A 16735-nucleotide genomic window follows, 5' to 3' on the forward strand; every position below is an offset into this window, starting at 1 on the left:
GCTTCATCTCCTTCTAATTGTTTTTTAAATACTCCATGATATAGAAACCCAAGAATGACTAAGGACTTTTAGGTTTAAAAACTAAAAGAGATCCCCGCTATGTAGAGTTATATTGGAGTGTGTGTGGGGGGGGGGGGCGTTCTTATCAGCAATTGTTTGGTCACCATCACTCAGGTCAATTACCAGACAACATGGGTGACCAGGTGATTAATCACTCTAGTGATTAATCTACCTCACAGGGAGGCATGACCAGAAGGTAAATGACAAATATCAATGGTCTTTGCAGTATGCTGAGTTCTGTATAAAAATAGATAAGATTTATTTTGCATTTTCAAATATGTGTTCTAGAATGTATACTAGAATCAGGTGATTGTTCTTCCCTAGTATTTTCCCACAAACCTGTTGGTAGGTTCACATGATATCATGTTGTAGTTCTTGCATTTATAGCCATATACCCAGGTTGAAAGCAGCTACCTGGCAGTGGGCAAGAAAAAGATGCTTCACTCCAGAAGCCATCCTCAATCTTAAGACACCCAAGCACCACATGTCAAAGAGATAGGAGGGAACTCTAAACCAAGATCACTGATTCTTGGCACAGAAGATGGACTCCTCCACCCACTTAGAACCGTAATTCAGCCTAATCCTAAACAGTGTTTACATATTATCCTCTAAACCCAAGGATTTTCCTGCAAAGCTGAGCACAAACCAGTTCCGCAATTTGACTTGACTTCACAGTGTTAAAGACCCACATTTCTTGTTGCTTCCCGGTTGGCATCTTAAATCCTTCTGCCTTTGTCTTTCTGATCTCTCCCCATATGTCACTCTCAGGGAAGGAATGTTTGCATAAACTGGGTGAATTCTATTTTTTAAAATATGTGTTTTGTTTCATTTTTGTTGTTGGTGGTGGTGGGAGAAGCAGGATGGGGGAGAATATATGCTTAGGTTTTTTAAGTTGCTAAAGCACTCAAATTAGGAACAAGTAAGACAAGAAACTGATGAATAAGATGTGGGCCAGGACACAAAAAATAAGTCTGAAAAATAATGGCTCACACAACATAGTACTTGCCATGGAAAGACCACATAGACTTTGGTTCAGCCAGAACAGGGCTGGTAAACTTATTAGCTAATTATTATTATTAATTTATTAGCTAGTGATCTTGCTGGTTATTCCTAACCAGCAGTTTGGGATAACTCCTTCCTGAAAGGGTTGGATGAAAATTGAGAAAACATAGTTTTTGGCACAGAGAATCATGCAAGAATGTCCGGTTCCTGCCAGCCTTTCAGGACTGTCAACAGTGTGTGGGGGATGCGAGGAGTCAATCTCTCCAAAATGGCGTCAGTATCTTTTGGCTTTTCTCTAGAAGTAATGAAAACTCAAAAAACCACTCTGGCCTCTGAAAGCCAATGTATGTATGTATATGGTATGAACAGTGCTATCTCAATTGTTTATGGACTGTTTAACAGTAATTCATAGGCAAGCTGGCTCATGGCTGCTGCAAAAATCTCCAACTAGCATTGCTTCACTATATATAAAATTTACTGGATGAACTTTGGTTCGAAGTACACAAAACACTGCCTGTTCACAAGGTGTTTTCTAGGAAACCCTATGAAACAGTTCCTCTGAATATGAATGTGATCTCACCGGCACAAATCAAATGTCAAACCACACACGGACATGATACAAGTGGGGAGGGCCTAGAGGCACGTTTTATCTGCTGCCAAACTTTTTTCCCCTGCTTCATAAGAGTATGGGTCTTTAAAATGTGTGTGCTGCATATGTGGAATCCCTTGGAAGAAAATGTGAATGAGATTAACCCCCACCAGTTAGTTAATTCCTGGGAGTTCCTAGGTCAGCAGAGGCACACTTGTGTGCCAATGACCACAAGCACATGTACCCCAGCCATGAGAACTGGGTGTCCCCAGTGGAGAGAATCGAATGTGTCCATGTAACAGCAACTTGGAGGGTCCAGCATTACAAGGGGAGGGGATTCAGAGAAGAAGAATGAGGCAAGGCAACATTTAACCAAGATGGGCTGAGGTGGTTCTCATTACTTCCCCCATCCACCCTCTCACCGTATTTGGAGAATGCTGTTCATTAACAGCCCTGTGCCTCTCTGTTGTCCTTTTAGGGAGCCACTGATGCCCTTTTGTACTCTAACCTGTTTCAGATGTTTGTGTGGCTCATTTCCCAGTATTATTATGAGTAACTCTTTAGTAGAGTTTTGAAGAAACATTCCTCTTCCGATCTAGATTGTGTTGAACAAGTCATTGACTTTTGATGTGTCATACTTTTTTTTTCCATGGGAAAGCCATAATTTTTATTTTTAAAATTTTTACTGGAGTATAGTTGATTTATAATGTTGTGTTAGTTTCAGGTGTACAGCAAAGTGAATCAATTATACATGTACAAATATCCACTGTTTTTTAGATTCTTTTTCCATATAGGTCATTACAGAGTACTGAGTAGAGTTCGCTGTGCTATACAGTAGGTCCATGTTGGTTACCTATTTTATATATAGTGGTGTATATATGTCAATGCCAGTCTCCCAATTTGTCCCTCCCCCCTTCCCCGTTGGTAACTATAAGTTTGTTTTCTACATCTGTGACTCTACTTCTGTTTTGTAGATAAGTTCATTTGTACAATTTTTTTAGATTCCACATATAAATGATATCATATGCTACTTGTCTTTCTGTGTTTGACTTACTTCATTCAGTATGACAATCTCTAGGTCCATCCATGTTGCTGCAAATGGCATTATTTCATTCATTTTTATGTCTGAGTAATATTCCATTGTATATATGTACCACCTCTTCTTTATCCATTCCTCTGTTGATGGACATTTAGGTTACATCCATGTCCTGGCTATTGTGAATAGTGCTGCAGTGAACATTGTGGTGCATGTATCTTTTTTGAATCATGGTTTTCTCCAGGCATATGCCTAGGAATGGGATTGCTGGATCATATGGTAGCTCTATTTTTAGTTTTTTAAGGACCCTCCATACTGTTCTCCATAGTGGCTGTATCAATTTACACTTCCACCAACAGGGTAGGAGGGTTCCCTTTTCTCCACACCCTCTCCAGCATTTATTGTTTATAGATTTTTTTTGTTGATGGCCATTCTGACTGGTGTGAGGTGATACCTCACTGTAGTTTTTATTTGCATTTCTCTAATAGTGATGTTGAACATCTTTTCACATACTTTTTTCCCATCTGTATGTCTTCTTTGGAGAAATGTCTGTTTAGATCTTCTGCCCATTTTATGTCTGGATTTTTTGTTGTTGTTTTTTTTGGATAGTGAGCTGTTTGTATATTTTGAAGATTAATCCCTTGTCAGTTGCTTCATTTGCAAATATTTTCTCCCATCCTGAGGCTTGTCTTTTTGTTTTGTTTATGGTTTCCTTCACTGTGCAAAAGATTTTAAGTTTAATTAGGTCCCATTTGTTTATTTTTGTTTTTATTTTCATTACTCTTGGAGGTGGATCAAAAATGATCTTGCTGAAATTTATGTCAGAGAGTGTTCTGCCTATGTTTTCCTCTAAGAGTTTAAAAGTATCCAGCCTTACATTTAGATTTTTAATCCATTTTGAGTTTATTTTTGTGTATGGTGTTAGGGGATGTTCTAATTTCATTCTTTTACATGTAGCTGTCCAGTTTTCCCAGCACCAGTTTTTGAAGAGACTGTCTTTTCACCATTGTATATTCTTGCCTCTTTTGTCAGAGATTAGGTCATCATATGTGTGTGGGTTTATCTCTGGACTTTTTATCCTGTTCCATTGATCTACATTTCTGTTTTTGTGCAAGCACCATACTGTTTTGATTACTGTAATTTTGTAGTATAGTCTGAAGTCCAGGAGACTGATCCCTCTAGCTCTGTTTTTCTTTCTCAAGATTGCTTTGGCTATTCAGGGTTTTTTGTGTTTCCATACAAATTGTAAAGTTTTTTGTTCTAATTGTGTGAAAAATGCTGTTGGTATTTTGATAGGGATTTCATTAAATCTGTAGATTGCTTTGTGTAGTACAGTCATTTTCACATTATTGATTCTTTCAATCCAAGAACATGGTATATCTCTCTATCTGTTTGTGTCATCTTTGATTTCTTTTAACAGTATCTTATAGTTTTCAGAGTACAGGTCTTCTGACTCCTTAGGTAGGTTTATTCCTAGGTATTTTATTCTTTTTGTTACGATGGTAAATGGGATGGTTTCCTTAATTTCTCTTTCTGATCTTTCATTGTTAGGTATAGGAATGCAAGAGATTTATGTGTATTAATTTTGTATCCTGCTACTTTACCAAACTCTCTCTCTGGAGAGTTGGGTTTGTTTTTGTTTTTTTGTTTTTTATCATAAATGGATGGTGAATTTTGTCAGAAGCTTTTTCTGGATCTATTGAGATGATCATATGGTTTTTATTCTTCAGTTTGTTAATGTGGTGTATCACATTGATTTCCATATATTGAAGAATCCCTCCATCCCTGGGAAAAATCTCACTTGATCATGGCGTATGATACTTTTAATGTGTTGCTGGATTCAGTTTGCTAGTGTTTTGTTGAAGTCTTTTGTGTCTATGTTCATCAGTGATATTGGCCTGTAATTTTCTTTTTCTCATTGTATCTTTGTCTGGTTTTGGTATTAGGGTGATGGTGGCCTCATAGAATGAACTTGGGAATGTTCCTTTCTCTGCAGTATTTTGGAAGAGTTTCAGAAGGATAGGTGTTAACTCTTCTCTAAACGTGTGATGGAACTCGGCTGTGAAGCCATCTGGTCCTGGACTTCAGTCTGTGGGAGTTTTTAAATCACAGTTTCAATTTCAGTAGTTGTGATTTGTCTGTTCATATTTGCTATTTCTTCCTGGTTCAGGCCCCTGCCCTTGAATGTAGGCTGGACCTTGTGATTTGCTCCTGACTAAGAAAATATGGCTAAAGTGATAGGACATAATTTCTAAGCTTAGGTTGTGGAAGACTGTGACTTTGGACTCTATTGCCTCCTTGGTTTGCCCACTTTGATGATGCAAACTGCCATGCTGGAGTGGCCCATGTGGCAAGGAAATGAGGAGGGTGGCCTCCAGCCAACAGCTAGCAAGGAACTGAGGCCCTTAGTCCAACAACCCACGAGGAATGGAATCTTGACAACCAACCAACCAAGGAGTGAACTGGAAAATAAATCCTGCCTCAAATGAAATGAGACACAGATGACTGTGGCCCCAGCTGGAACTTTGACTGCAGCCTTGTAAGCGACCTTGAAACAGAGAACCCAGACGAGTTTGCCTGAATTCTTGTTCACACAAACTGCGAAATAAGTTGTTTGAAATCACTGAGTTCTCAGGCAACTGTTGTCCAGCAATAAAAAGCAATACAAGTATCACCCTATTTCCAGTTTTAAAGACTAAAATAACTGGATAACTTACAATGCCTTTGGCCTTTTTAATTTTAAATATGTAGTTGGAGATACCAAAATGGAAATACAGTATGACATCAGAAATTCAAAATAATGATCACCCCTCAAATTTATCAGTGATTTATTCCAAGTATTGGGATGATAGGTGATTTTATTTACTCTTTTTACTTTTATGTATTTACTACACTTTCTGTAACTAACAAGTGTAAAATTATCATCAGAAGTTGATAATAAAATGTATCATTGAATGTATAAAGTATCCTACTCCCCAAATGCAGTCAATATAAATCAAAGGAATGTCCTAAATAAAAATTCTTCACTGAATTAACTACATTTCAAACATGTTTTGACAAAAAACAAATTATTCTGACACTGATACTTAAAAGATACATTTTCAGAGGTGTGTGAGAGTAAGAGTAAGCAAAAGAATACACACAAAAGAATATACACTAAAGAAAGTACTAACAGGACTTCCCTGGTGGCACAGTGGATAAGAATCCACCTGCCAGTGCAGGGGAGACAGGCTCGAGCCCTGGTCCGGGAAGATCCCACATGCCATGGAGCAAGTAAGCCCATGAGCCACAACTACTGAGCCTGTGATCTAGAGACTGTGACCCGCAACTACTGAGTCCATGAGCCACAACTACTGAAGCCCGTGTGCCTAGAGCCGGTGCTCCGCAACAAGAGAAGACATCGCAAGGAAGAGTAGCCCCCAGTCACCGCAACTAGAGAAAGCCCGAGTGCAGCAATGAAGACCTAATGCAGCCAAAAATAAATAAAATTAAATCTTTAAAAAAAAAAAAAGAACTAATATGATTTGAAATATATTTGAGTGATAGAATCAAGGTAAATGCCTTGGACCACCTTATAAAGCCCTGTAGTCAAACTAACCAAAACTGAAGCAGGAAAAATGTACATCCTTCCTTGTATACTTTTATTAAAACTTTTTTGGTTAGGTCACATTATATATGCCTCCACATCTAAAATAAAATTTTTTTAAACGTCTTTATTGGGGTATAATTGCTTTACAATGGTGTGTGAGTTTCTGCTTTATAACAAAGTGAATCAGTTATATATATACATATGTTCCCATATCTCTTCCCTCTTGCGTCTCCCTCCCTCCCACACTCCCTATAAAATAAATTTTTAAAACACTACACCATGACATAGTCAGTGAAGAGTTCCAACATTTATCCATATATATTACCAATGAACTTAAGCAAAAACTAGAATATTCAAAAGTTTCATTTGCATTAAGTCATTCAGGATACCTATCTGACAGCAAGAGGAATCAGGACTCTTTGACAACTAACTGATGAAGCCACTTCCCAGGGGAACTCATGACACATCTTTTGATGGTCAGAGAGAAAATAGTGTTAAATATTAGCTGCCTCGAAGCAGACCGTCTTACTCAGTGAACCAATTTTAAAAGGTCACTACGTTTTTGGAAGGAGATAATTTGATGAGACATGAAAAAATGGAAAATTAATCTAGCTATGGAACCCAAGACACTTCCAGCACTCCAGAGAAAAGTCTAAACCTATCTCAAGGTGAAGCTTGTGTCTCTGGAAAATGCAGATGTGGTGTGGTTCCCAAGAGTTCGTGACCATGCCTTCCTTATGAAGTCACCATCTTAGGAGCACAGAGGCCCTGGTGTAATGGTGAGGTGTAGTGGGATGATTACTGGTCTCGGCAGGAAAATATTTATCTACTGGGTCATTTTTAGCTGTGTGAGCCTGGAGAAATAACAGCCTCTCTAGCTTTGTTTAAATTATCCGTAAAATTCAAATAGTACTTATCTACTATTTCAATGACTGGCTGGGAACCTCATATAAGATATATATTCATGTGAAGAGCTTTATAAACCAAAACCGACTTTAAAAAATCAATCTGGGCATAATCAAGAACCTAAAAAAGCAGAAGATTACCCATGAGAAAGAATTCTAAATTAATCCATGATCAGATATGGCATTGTAAAGTTTATACTTTATATCTCAAGACATTGCTTCAAACCGATTCTGTTCCTCCGAATTCACTGGTCAGCTCTCAAGCAGGTATTTTGTGACTCGGTGACCAGATCCCACATCCACTGACTGGTTACTTTTGAAACAAACTTTTCTACACTAGGAATCAAAAACATAACCATGTACATTTTTCTACCTACTTAATCCTTCTTTCAGAAATGTAGTTTTTATGGTAATCCATTTTTAAGTCATGCCCACAGCCAGATCTAATAGGCATATATCAACGAACCATTTTCCTGAGATTTCTGTCTTATTGAAAAGCCAAGCACACACTTCAGCCTCATTGGAGCTTTGAAGCACAACCAATCCCAGCTGAAATGCAGGCCCTTCCACACTCCCCCACCCTATGAGATGACTATTATTGCTTTCTTCATGGAGATTCAACTACAAGCACAATAAAAATCAACAGACTTGGAACAGCTGAGACTAATTTTTAATGAAATGCTGAGGCCACCAAAATTCACATTCTTGCAACCCTTAGACAATGCCCCAAAATATGTCCCTCTTGGTCATACATCTTTTCCTGTGCTCTCAGCCCTAATGCTCTAGCCTTCCACCAACCTGATCCAAACACCTATCCACAGTGTGCCTTCCTCCCAAACTCTTTTCTCTGGGTACCCTAAAACTTGATTCCATCCTACCCCCTCTGCTTCTTCCCACTGCTTCAATCCCTTGCTCTTCCCGTTGAGCCTGACTGAAAAAACCCCAGCTCCTCTTTTTTTTTTTTTTAAGAAAGTCTTATCAATTTCCTCAAAAGAAAATTTGCTGGAATTTGGCTTGAGATTATATTAGATTTGCAGATTAATTGGAGGATAATTGACATCTTAACAATATTAACTCTTCTGATCCATAAATATAGCATCTCTCCACTTTTTGTTTTACATTTTTCTCAATGTTCTGTAGTTTGTGTACAATTTTTGTACGTTTTGTTAAATGTATCCCTAAGTACTTTAGTTTTTTGCTATTATAATTTGTATTGTTTTTCAGCTACTATTAGTATGTAGAAATACAACTGATTTTTCCATATTTACTTTATATACAGGGACCTTGCTAAAGTCACCTGTAGCTTTTTTGTAAATTCCATAGGATATTCTATGTGGACAATGTTGTCACCTGAGAATTAAAATAATTTCATTCCTCTTTGCCAATCTATACATCTTTTATTCTTTTACTACCCTTTTGTACTGGACTTAGCTTCCAGTAAGATGTGGAATGGGAGTGGTGAGAGAGAACATCTTTGCCTCATTTATGACCTTAGAGGGAAAGCAATCAATCTTTCACCATTAAGTATAATGTTAGCTGTTCTTTATCAGGTTGAGAAAGTTCTTTTCCACTCCTGCATTGCTGAAACATTTGTTCTCATGAGTGATTTTTGAAGATTGTCAAATGATTTTTCTGCATCTGTTGAGGTTATCATACAGTTTTTCTTATTTTTTAATTGGTTAATATAGTGAAAAAAAAGTGCTTAGTTTTCTAATGTTAGTCCAACCTTACTTTCCTGGGATAAACTCTATTTGGTCATTGTATTAGTCTTCTAGGACTGGCATAACAGAATAGCACAGACTGGATGGTTTAAAGAACAGAAATTTATTTCCTCACAAGATCAAGATGCTAGTAGGGTTGGTTTCTGGTGAGACCTTTCTTCTTGGCTTGCTGATGGTCCTTCTTGCTGAATCCTCACATGGTCTCTCCTCTGTGCATGTGCAGAGAGAGAGAGAGAGAGAGAGATCTTTCATGTCTCTAGGGCTCCATCTTTATGATATCATTTAACCTTAGTTATCTCTTTAAAGGCCTTATCTCCAACTACATTACATTGGGGGTTAGGGCTTCAACCTATGAATTTGGGGGGAAAACAATTCAGTCCATAACTGTCATGATGTATTTTTCTTATCATATACTGCTGTATTTAATTTGCTAATTTTTAAAGGATTGTTGTGCCTACATTCATAAGAAATACTGAAAGTTTTCTTTTCTTATAATGCCTTTGACTTTGGTATCAATGTGATGCCTCATAGAATGAATTGTGAAGTGTTTCTTCCTTTTCTATTTTCTAGAAGGATTTTTGTAAATTTGTTTTTTTTTTTTTCCTTTAAATGCTAGAATTCACCAAAGAATACAACTGGTACTGGAGTTTTCTTTTGGGTAAAGTTTTTTTTTTAATTGGAGTATAATTGATTTGCAATATCATGTTTCACGTGTACAGCACAGAGATTCAGCTTTATATCTATATAGATCTATATCTATATATACTTTTTTAGATTCTTCTCCCTCATAGGTTATTACAAAATATTGAGTATAGTTCTCTGTGCTATACAGTAGGTCCTAGTTGGTTATCTATTTTATATATAGTCGTGTGTATATGTTAATCCCAACCTCCTATTTTATTCCTCCCCTCCCTCTTCCCCTTTGGTAACCAAAATTTTGTTTTCTATTCTGTGAGTCTCTTTCTGTTTTGGAAATAAGTTCATCTGTATATTTTTTATTTTTTAGATTCCACATATAAGGGATATCATATGAGATTTGTCTTACTCTGTATGGCTTACTTCACTTAGTGTGATAATCTCTAGGTCCAACCATGTTTCTACAAATGGCATTATTTCATTATTTTTTATGGCTGAGTAGTATTCCACTGTATATATGTACCACATCTTCCTTATCCATTCATCTGTCGAGGGACACTTAGATTGCTTCCATGTCTTGGCTATTGTAAATAGTGCTGCAATGAAAAATGGGGTGCATGTATCCTTTCAAATTATGGTTTTCTCTGGATACATGTCCTGGAGTGGGATTGCAGGATCATATGGTAGCTCTATATTTAGTTTTTAGAGGATACTCTATACTGTTATCCATAGTAGCTCTACCAATTTACATTCCTACTAACAGTATAGGAGGGTTCCTTTTTCTCCACACCCTCTTCAGCATTTATTATTTGTGGCCATTTTGATGATGGGCATTCTGACTGGTGTGAGGTGATACCTCATTGTACTTTTGATTTGCATTTCTCTAATAATTAGTGATGTTGAGCATTTTCTCATGTGCCTGTTGGCCATCTGTGTGTCTTCTTTGGAGAAATGTCTATATAGACATTCTGCCCATTGTTTTATTGGGTTGTTTTTTTGTTTTTTTATTTTGATATTGAGCTATATGCGCTGTTTAGGTATTTTGGAAATTAATCCCTTGTTGGTTGCATCGTTTGCAAAAATTTTCTCCCATTCTGTAGGTTTTCTTTTCTTTTTATGGTTTGCTTTGCTGTGCAAAAGATTTTAAGTTTAATTAGGTCTCATTTATTTATCTTTGTTTTTGTTTCCATTACTCTGGGGGATGGATCCAAAAAGATATTGCTGCGATTTGTGTCAAAGAGTGTTTGCCGGGTTTCCCTGGTGGCACAGTTGTTAAGAATCTGCCTGCCAATGCAGGGAACATGGGTTTGAACTCTGGTCTGGGAAGATCCCACATGCTACAGAGCAACTAAGCCCGTGCACCACAACTACTGAGCCTGCAGGCTGCAACTACTGAAGCCCACATGCCTAGAACCCATGCTGTGCAAAGAGAGGCCACTGCAATGAGAAGCCCATGCACCACAACGAAGAGTAGCCCCCACTCACCACAACTAGAGAAAGCCTGTGCACAGCAATGAAGACCCAATGCAGCCAAAAATAAATAAATAAATAAATTTATTTATTTAAAAAAAAGGTGGAGGAGAACTCTCCACCTTCCTTATTAGAAAAAAAAAAGTGTTTGCCTATGTTTTCCTCTAGGAGTTTTATAGTATCAGGTTTACATTTAAATCTTTCCTCCAATTTGAGTTTATTTTTGTGAATTATGTTAGAGAATATTCTAATTTCATTCTTTTACATGTAGCTGTCCAGTTTTCCCAGCACACACTTTTTGAAGAGACTGTCTTTGCTCCATTGTATATTATTGCCTCCTTTGTTGTAGATTAATTGGCCATAGGTATGTTGGTTCATTTCTGGGCTTTCTATCCTCTTCCATTAATCTATATTTCTGTTTTTGTGCCAGTACTATACTGTTTTGATTACTGTAGCATTGCAGTATAGTCTGAAGTCAGGGAGCCTGATTCCTCCAGCTCTGTTTTTCTTTCTCAAGATTGCTTTGGCTATACGAGGTCTTTTGGGTTTCCATATAAATCTAAAACTTTTTTATTCTAATTCTGTGAAAAATACCATTGGTAATTTGATAGAGATTGCATTGAATCTATAGATTGCCTTGGATAATATAGTCATTTTGACAATATTGATTCTTCCAATCCAAGAACACAGTATATCTTTCCATCTGTTTGTATCACATTTGATTTCTTTCATCAGCATTTTATAGTGTGCGGAGTACAGATTTTTTGCCTCCATAGGTAGGTACAGATTTTTTGTCTCCTAGGCATTTTATTCTTTTTGATGAAATGGTAAATGAGATGGTAAATGAAATGGTAAATTGTTTCCTTAATTAATTCCTTAACTTCTCTTTCTGATCTTTTGTTTTTATTGTATAGAATTGCAAGAGATTTGTTTATTAATTTTGTATCCTGCAACTTTACCAAATTCATTGATGAGTTCTAGTAGCTTTCTGGTAGTGTCTTTAGGATTTTCTATAAATAGTATCATGTCATCTGCAGACAGTGACAGTTTTACTTCTTCTTTTCCAATTTGGGTTCCTTTTATTTCTTTTTCTTCTCTGATTGCTGTGGCTAGGACTTCCAAAACTATGTTGAATAAAAGTGGTGTGAGTGGACAGTCTTGTCCTGTTCCTGATCTTAAAGGAAATGCTTTCACCTTTTCATCATTGAGTATAATGTAAGCTGTGGGTTTGTAGTATATGGTCTTTATAATGTCGAGTATGTTCTCTCTATGCCCACTTTCTGGAGAGTTTTTATCATAAATGGATGTCAAATTTTATCAAAAGTTTTTTCTGCATCTATTGAGATGATCATATATGGTTTGTATACTTCAATTTGTTATTGTGGTGTAGCACATTGATTGATGTATGGATATTGAAAAATCTTTGCATCCCTGGGATAAATCCCACTTGATCATGGTGTATGATCCTTTTAATGTATTGTTGGGTTTGGCTTGCCAGTATTTTATTGAGGATTTTTGCGTCTATGTTCATCAGTGTTATTGGCCTGTAATTTTCTTTTTTTGTGGTATCTTTGTCTGGTTTTGGTATCAGGGTAATGGTGGCCTTTTAGAAAGAGTATGGAAGTGTTCCTTCTGCAATTTTTTGGAATAGTTTCAGAAGGATAAGTGTTAACTCTTTTCCAAATGTTTGATAGAATATATAGGGTCTTGTTTTTGTATCCATTTAGCCAGTCTGTCTTTTGTTTGCAGCATTGAATCCATTTACATTTAAGGTAATTATTGATACGTATGTTCTTATTGTGATATTAATTGTTTTGGATTTGTTTTTTAGGTCTTTTTTCTTCCTTTTCACTTTTGTTCTCTTGTGATTTGATGACTATCATTAGTGTTGTGTTTGGATTCCTTTTTCTGTTTTGTGTATATATCTGTTATAGATTTTTGGCTTGCAGTTACCATGAGGTTTTGGTATAGCAATCTATATGTATATGACTGTTTTAATTTATTCATCTTTTAAAAAATTTATTTAGTTATTTATTTTTGGCTGTGTTGGGTCTTCGCTGCTGTGCATGGGCTTTCTCTAGTTGCGGCGAGCGGGGGCTACTCTTCATTGTGGTGCACGGGCTTCTCATTGCTGTGTTTTCTCTTGTTGCACAGCACGGGCTCTAGACATGTGGGCTTCAGTAGTTGTAGCTCACGGGTTCTAGAGCGCAGGCTCAATAGTTGTGGTGCATGGGTTTAGTTGCTCCGCAGCATGTGAGATCTTCCCAGACCAGGGCTTGAACCTGGGTCCCCTGCATTGGAAGGCAGATTCTTAACCACTGCACCACCAGGGAAGCTCCCTAACTTGCTCATCTCTTAATTTCGAATGATTTCAAATATCCTGCATTTGTACTCTCAGAATTACTGGTTTTGATATATTTGTGTGTGGATGATTTCCCACCTTTACTGTATGTTTGCCTTTACCAGTGAGCTTTCCCATTTTGTAATTTCCTCCTTTCTAGTTGTGGCCTTTTCTTTTCTGCCTGAAGAAGTTCCTTTAGCATTCCTTGTAAAGCTGGTTTGGTGGTGCTGAATTCTTTCAGTTCTTGCTTGTCTGTAAACCTCTTGATTTCAGCTCTTAACTTTCAATTAACCTTCTGCCCCCTCTGTTCCTACACCCAGCTGCACTCTGTAGGTCAGGGTAACTACAGTCCCCGGTCTCAGCTATTTCAAACCTTTTCGGCTCAACTCAAACACCATAACCTATGACCTTTTCCTTAACTCCAGGCAGGACACCCTGGCTTCTAATTTGCTGAGAGAAATAAGTCAGTGCAGTTAGGTAATGTAACTCCCTTAACTTCTCTTTTTCCATCTTTTCTTCCCTTCCAGTTTTATTGTGATATAACTGACGTACAGAACTGTGTAAGTTTAAAGGGTATCTCTTTTCCCACCTTAACCACCCTTTCTTTTGGTCCTTCATTATCGAAAGGCCTGTCCCTCCCCATGGGACCAATTCCTCCAGCCTAACATCTGGAGAAGACATTGAAAGTGAGGCGATAAACAGGCAGTCCTGTAGTAGCACAAGTGAGAGGTAACAAGGGCCAGAACTAAATTCAAATTTTCAGAGAACACCTAAGCAGGGAGATAATCACATATAACTGCTGGCACAGGTGTGTGTGTGTTCTCACATAACTGGGAACAGAGGAGAAAGAAAGAGTGTAGAACAGTGATCTCTAAGTTCAGATGTGGCATGAAAACAAGATGTCTGTTTTACATTTCACCTAAAAGGAGGGGGAGGAAATCAACCTCCATGGACATACTACAGACCAACAGTAACATGTGCCCTATGGTGGCACCCACAGCATCCTCTGTGTCTGTGTCCCCAGGTGACAGGTGGACACAGTGGTTCTCGCAGCATGTGTGGTAGACTGCACTTTAACTGTGTCAAGCAGGGTGAATGAACACATTTTATCATCTCTTTTTAACAAAACAATCTTTACCAAATGTGGCTTAAACAGATCCCTGCAAATAAACTATGGATTTAAGACACTTAGAATGCAAGAAACAAAGAAGGAAAAAGCAGAGAAGACACTCCTAGAACAAGCCCCCCCCAGTCACATCATGAGTTAAACCAGGGAGGGTCTCATCAGATTTGACAAGATTTGGACCAAAAAGTTGTCAAGACTATTTGAAATAAGTATATATTCCTACACCAGTGTTGTTAAGTGTAAATCTGACACTAAGATTATATTGAACCTTGAGAAATTAGCTAATGATAATATATGCAAAAAATATCTGATAAACACATTGGAAGAGTTTGCTCAGAAAATTCTTATTGCTGGAAATATGCTGTCAAAGAAGTAGGGAACCCACTGGCAGAAAAGATAGAGTCTATAAGGCTGTGGCAACTGAAATTCCTGGTCTTTGCCCTGGGGCAAAAGTCGCTCTTTTAGGGTGAGGAACTTTTAAAAGAATATTTTATCTGAGGATAACTTTTGAAAACTTTTAATCTCTTTTTATTCTCATCTCCTATGCAGTCTTTAATTTCAAATAATGGGGTACAATAAAAGTGTGGGTAAATGAATATGAAATTGCTTTGAACACATTTTGCTTTGCATGTTTTTTTTTTTAACATCTTTCTTATTAGAGTATAATTGCTTTACAATGGTGTGTTAGTTTCTGCTGTATAACAAAGTGAATCAGATATATATATAACAAAGTGAATCATATATATATATATATATATATATATATATATATATACACACACACACATATATCCCCGTATCTCCTCCCTCTTGCATCTCCCTCCCACCCTCCCTATCCCACCTCTCTAGGTGGACACAAAGCACAGAGCTGATCTCCCTGTGCTATGTGGCTGCTTTCCACTAGCTATCTATTTTACATTTGGTAGTGTGTATATGTCCATGCCACTCTCTCACTTCATCCCAGCTTACCCTTCCCCCTCCCCATGTCCTCAAGTCCATTCTCTACGTCAGCATCTTTAATTCTGTCCTGCCCCTAGGTTCTTCAGAACCTTTTTTTTTTTCTTAGATTCCATATATATGTGTTAGCATACAGTATTTGTTTTTCTCTTTCTGACTTACTTCACTCTATCCTGTTCCTTTGATCTATATTTATGTTTTTGTGCCAGTACCATACTGTCTTGATTACTGTAGCTTTGTAGTATAGTCTGAAGTCAGGGTGCCTTGCATGTGTTCTTAATTTAGCACATAGGAAGCAGAAGCCAGAAAGATTCCATATGTTTGCTGTCGTTTATCCTGACAAGATATTCAAGATCTCCATTGCACCAAAATTATATGAAGTCAACCAAAGTTGTACAGTTGGGCAGGGTAGGTCAGATACTTCACAAAGCCATACAACTCATCTATGACTCTATTCACATCCAAGTAGATTTTGGTGACCATCAAGTTAACCCCTAACAAGACTCAAGGAAACCTAGTTACTAAAGTACTAAGAGACAAGTTTAGTGTCCTTGCCTTCTTCATGGGCCCCCAGAGGTAAGTTCCCGGCCAGGCGGCCACCTCATGAGACACACACAGTAGCTTGGGCACTTGCAAACGTATGGTTGGTGCTATCAGATCACTTGTTTGACAAAAAAGCACAAGCATTTCAAACCACGTTGTCCAAAAAGGAGTAAATGACTGTACCTCATCCCGATTTCCCTTGTTGCAAATACGTGAAGCAAGCTTAAAAAATGATCAAAAAGGAAACAAGATCCTTTCCCTGCCTCTCTTCCTTTTCATTGTTTTACGGGTCAAACCCCAGCAGCCAACAGGGCACTTCCAAGCCCCTCCACCCTTATTTGCCATAAAAGGAACCAGATCTGAGATTTGTCCAGGCCCATCCCCTTCTGCACTCCATTTTTTCATGAGAATTAGTATTTATTTTTAAGGCAAAAAAATCGACTCCATGATTCAGTTGCCTTAACGCTTAAGAACCGTTCAATTAATTAAACAAGGAGGCCTTTAGATCCAAGTGGCTCTAATGCCTCAGGGGCTTAGAAAAACAAAAACCAAAATCTAGTTCTGTAAATGCCTCGAGGTTATGAAATCAAAGCCTAAGGACAGCCAATCACAAACAGTCAACTGGGCTCTAAGTGACAGCCATTCAATAATTTCCTGGCTCTGCCTCTGCTTTTTCTCCTGTTGGTGGACTCCTAACCACTTCCGGTTTGGCGCTGCCTGATTGGAACTGGATTTTGCTCAAGTAAACTCTTAGAATTCT

This window comes from Tursiops truncatus, chromosome 10 (genome assembly GCF_011762595.2).
Source record: "Tursiops truncatus isolate mTurTru1 chromosome 10, mTurTru1.mat.Y, whole genome shotgun sequence".
NCBI classification, from domain to species: Eukaryota; Metazoa; Chordata; class Mammalia; order Artiodactyla; family Delphinidae; genus Tursiops; species Tursiops truncatus.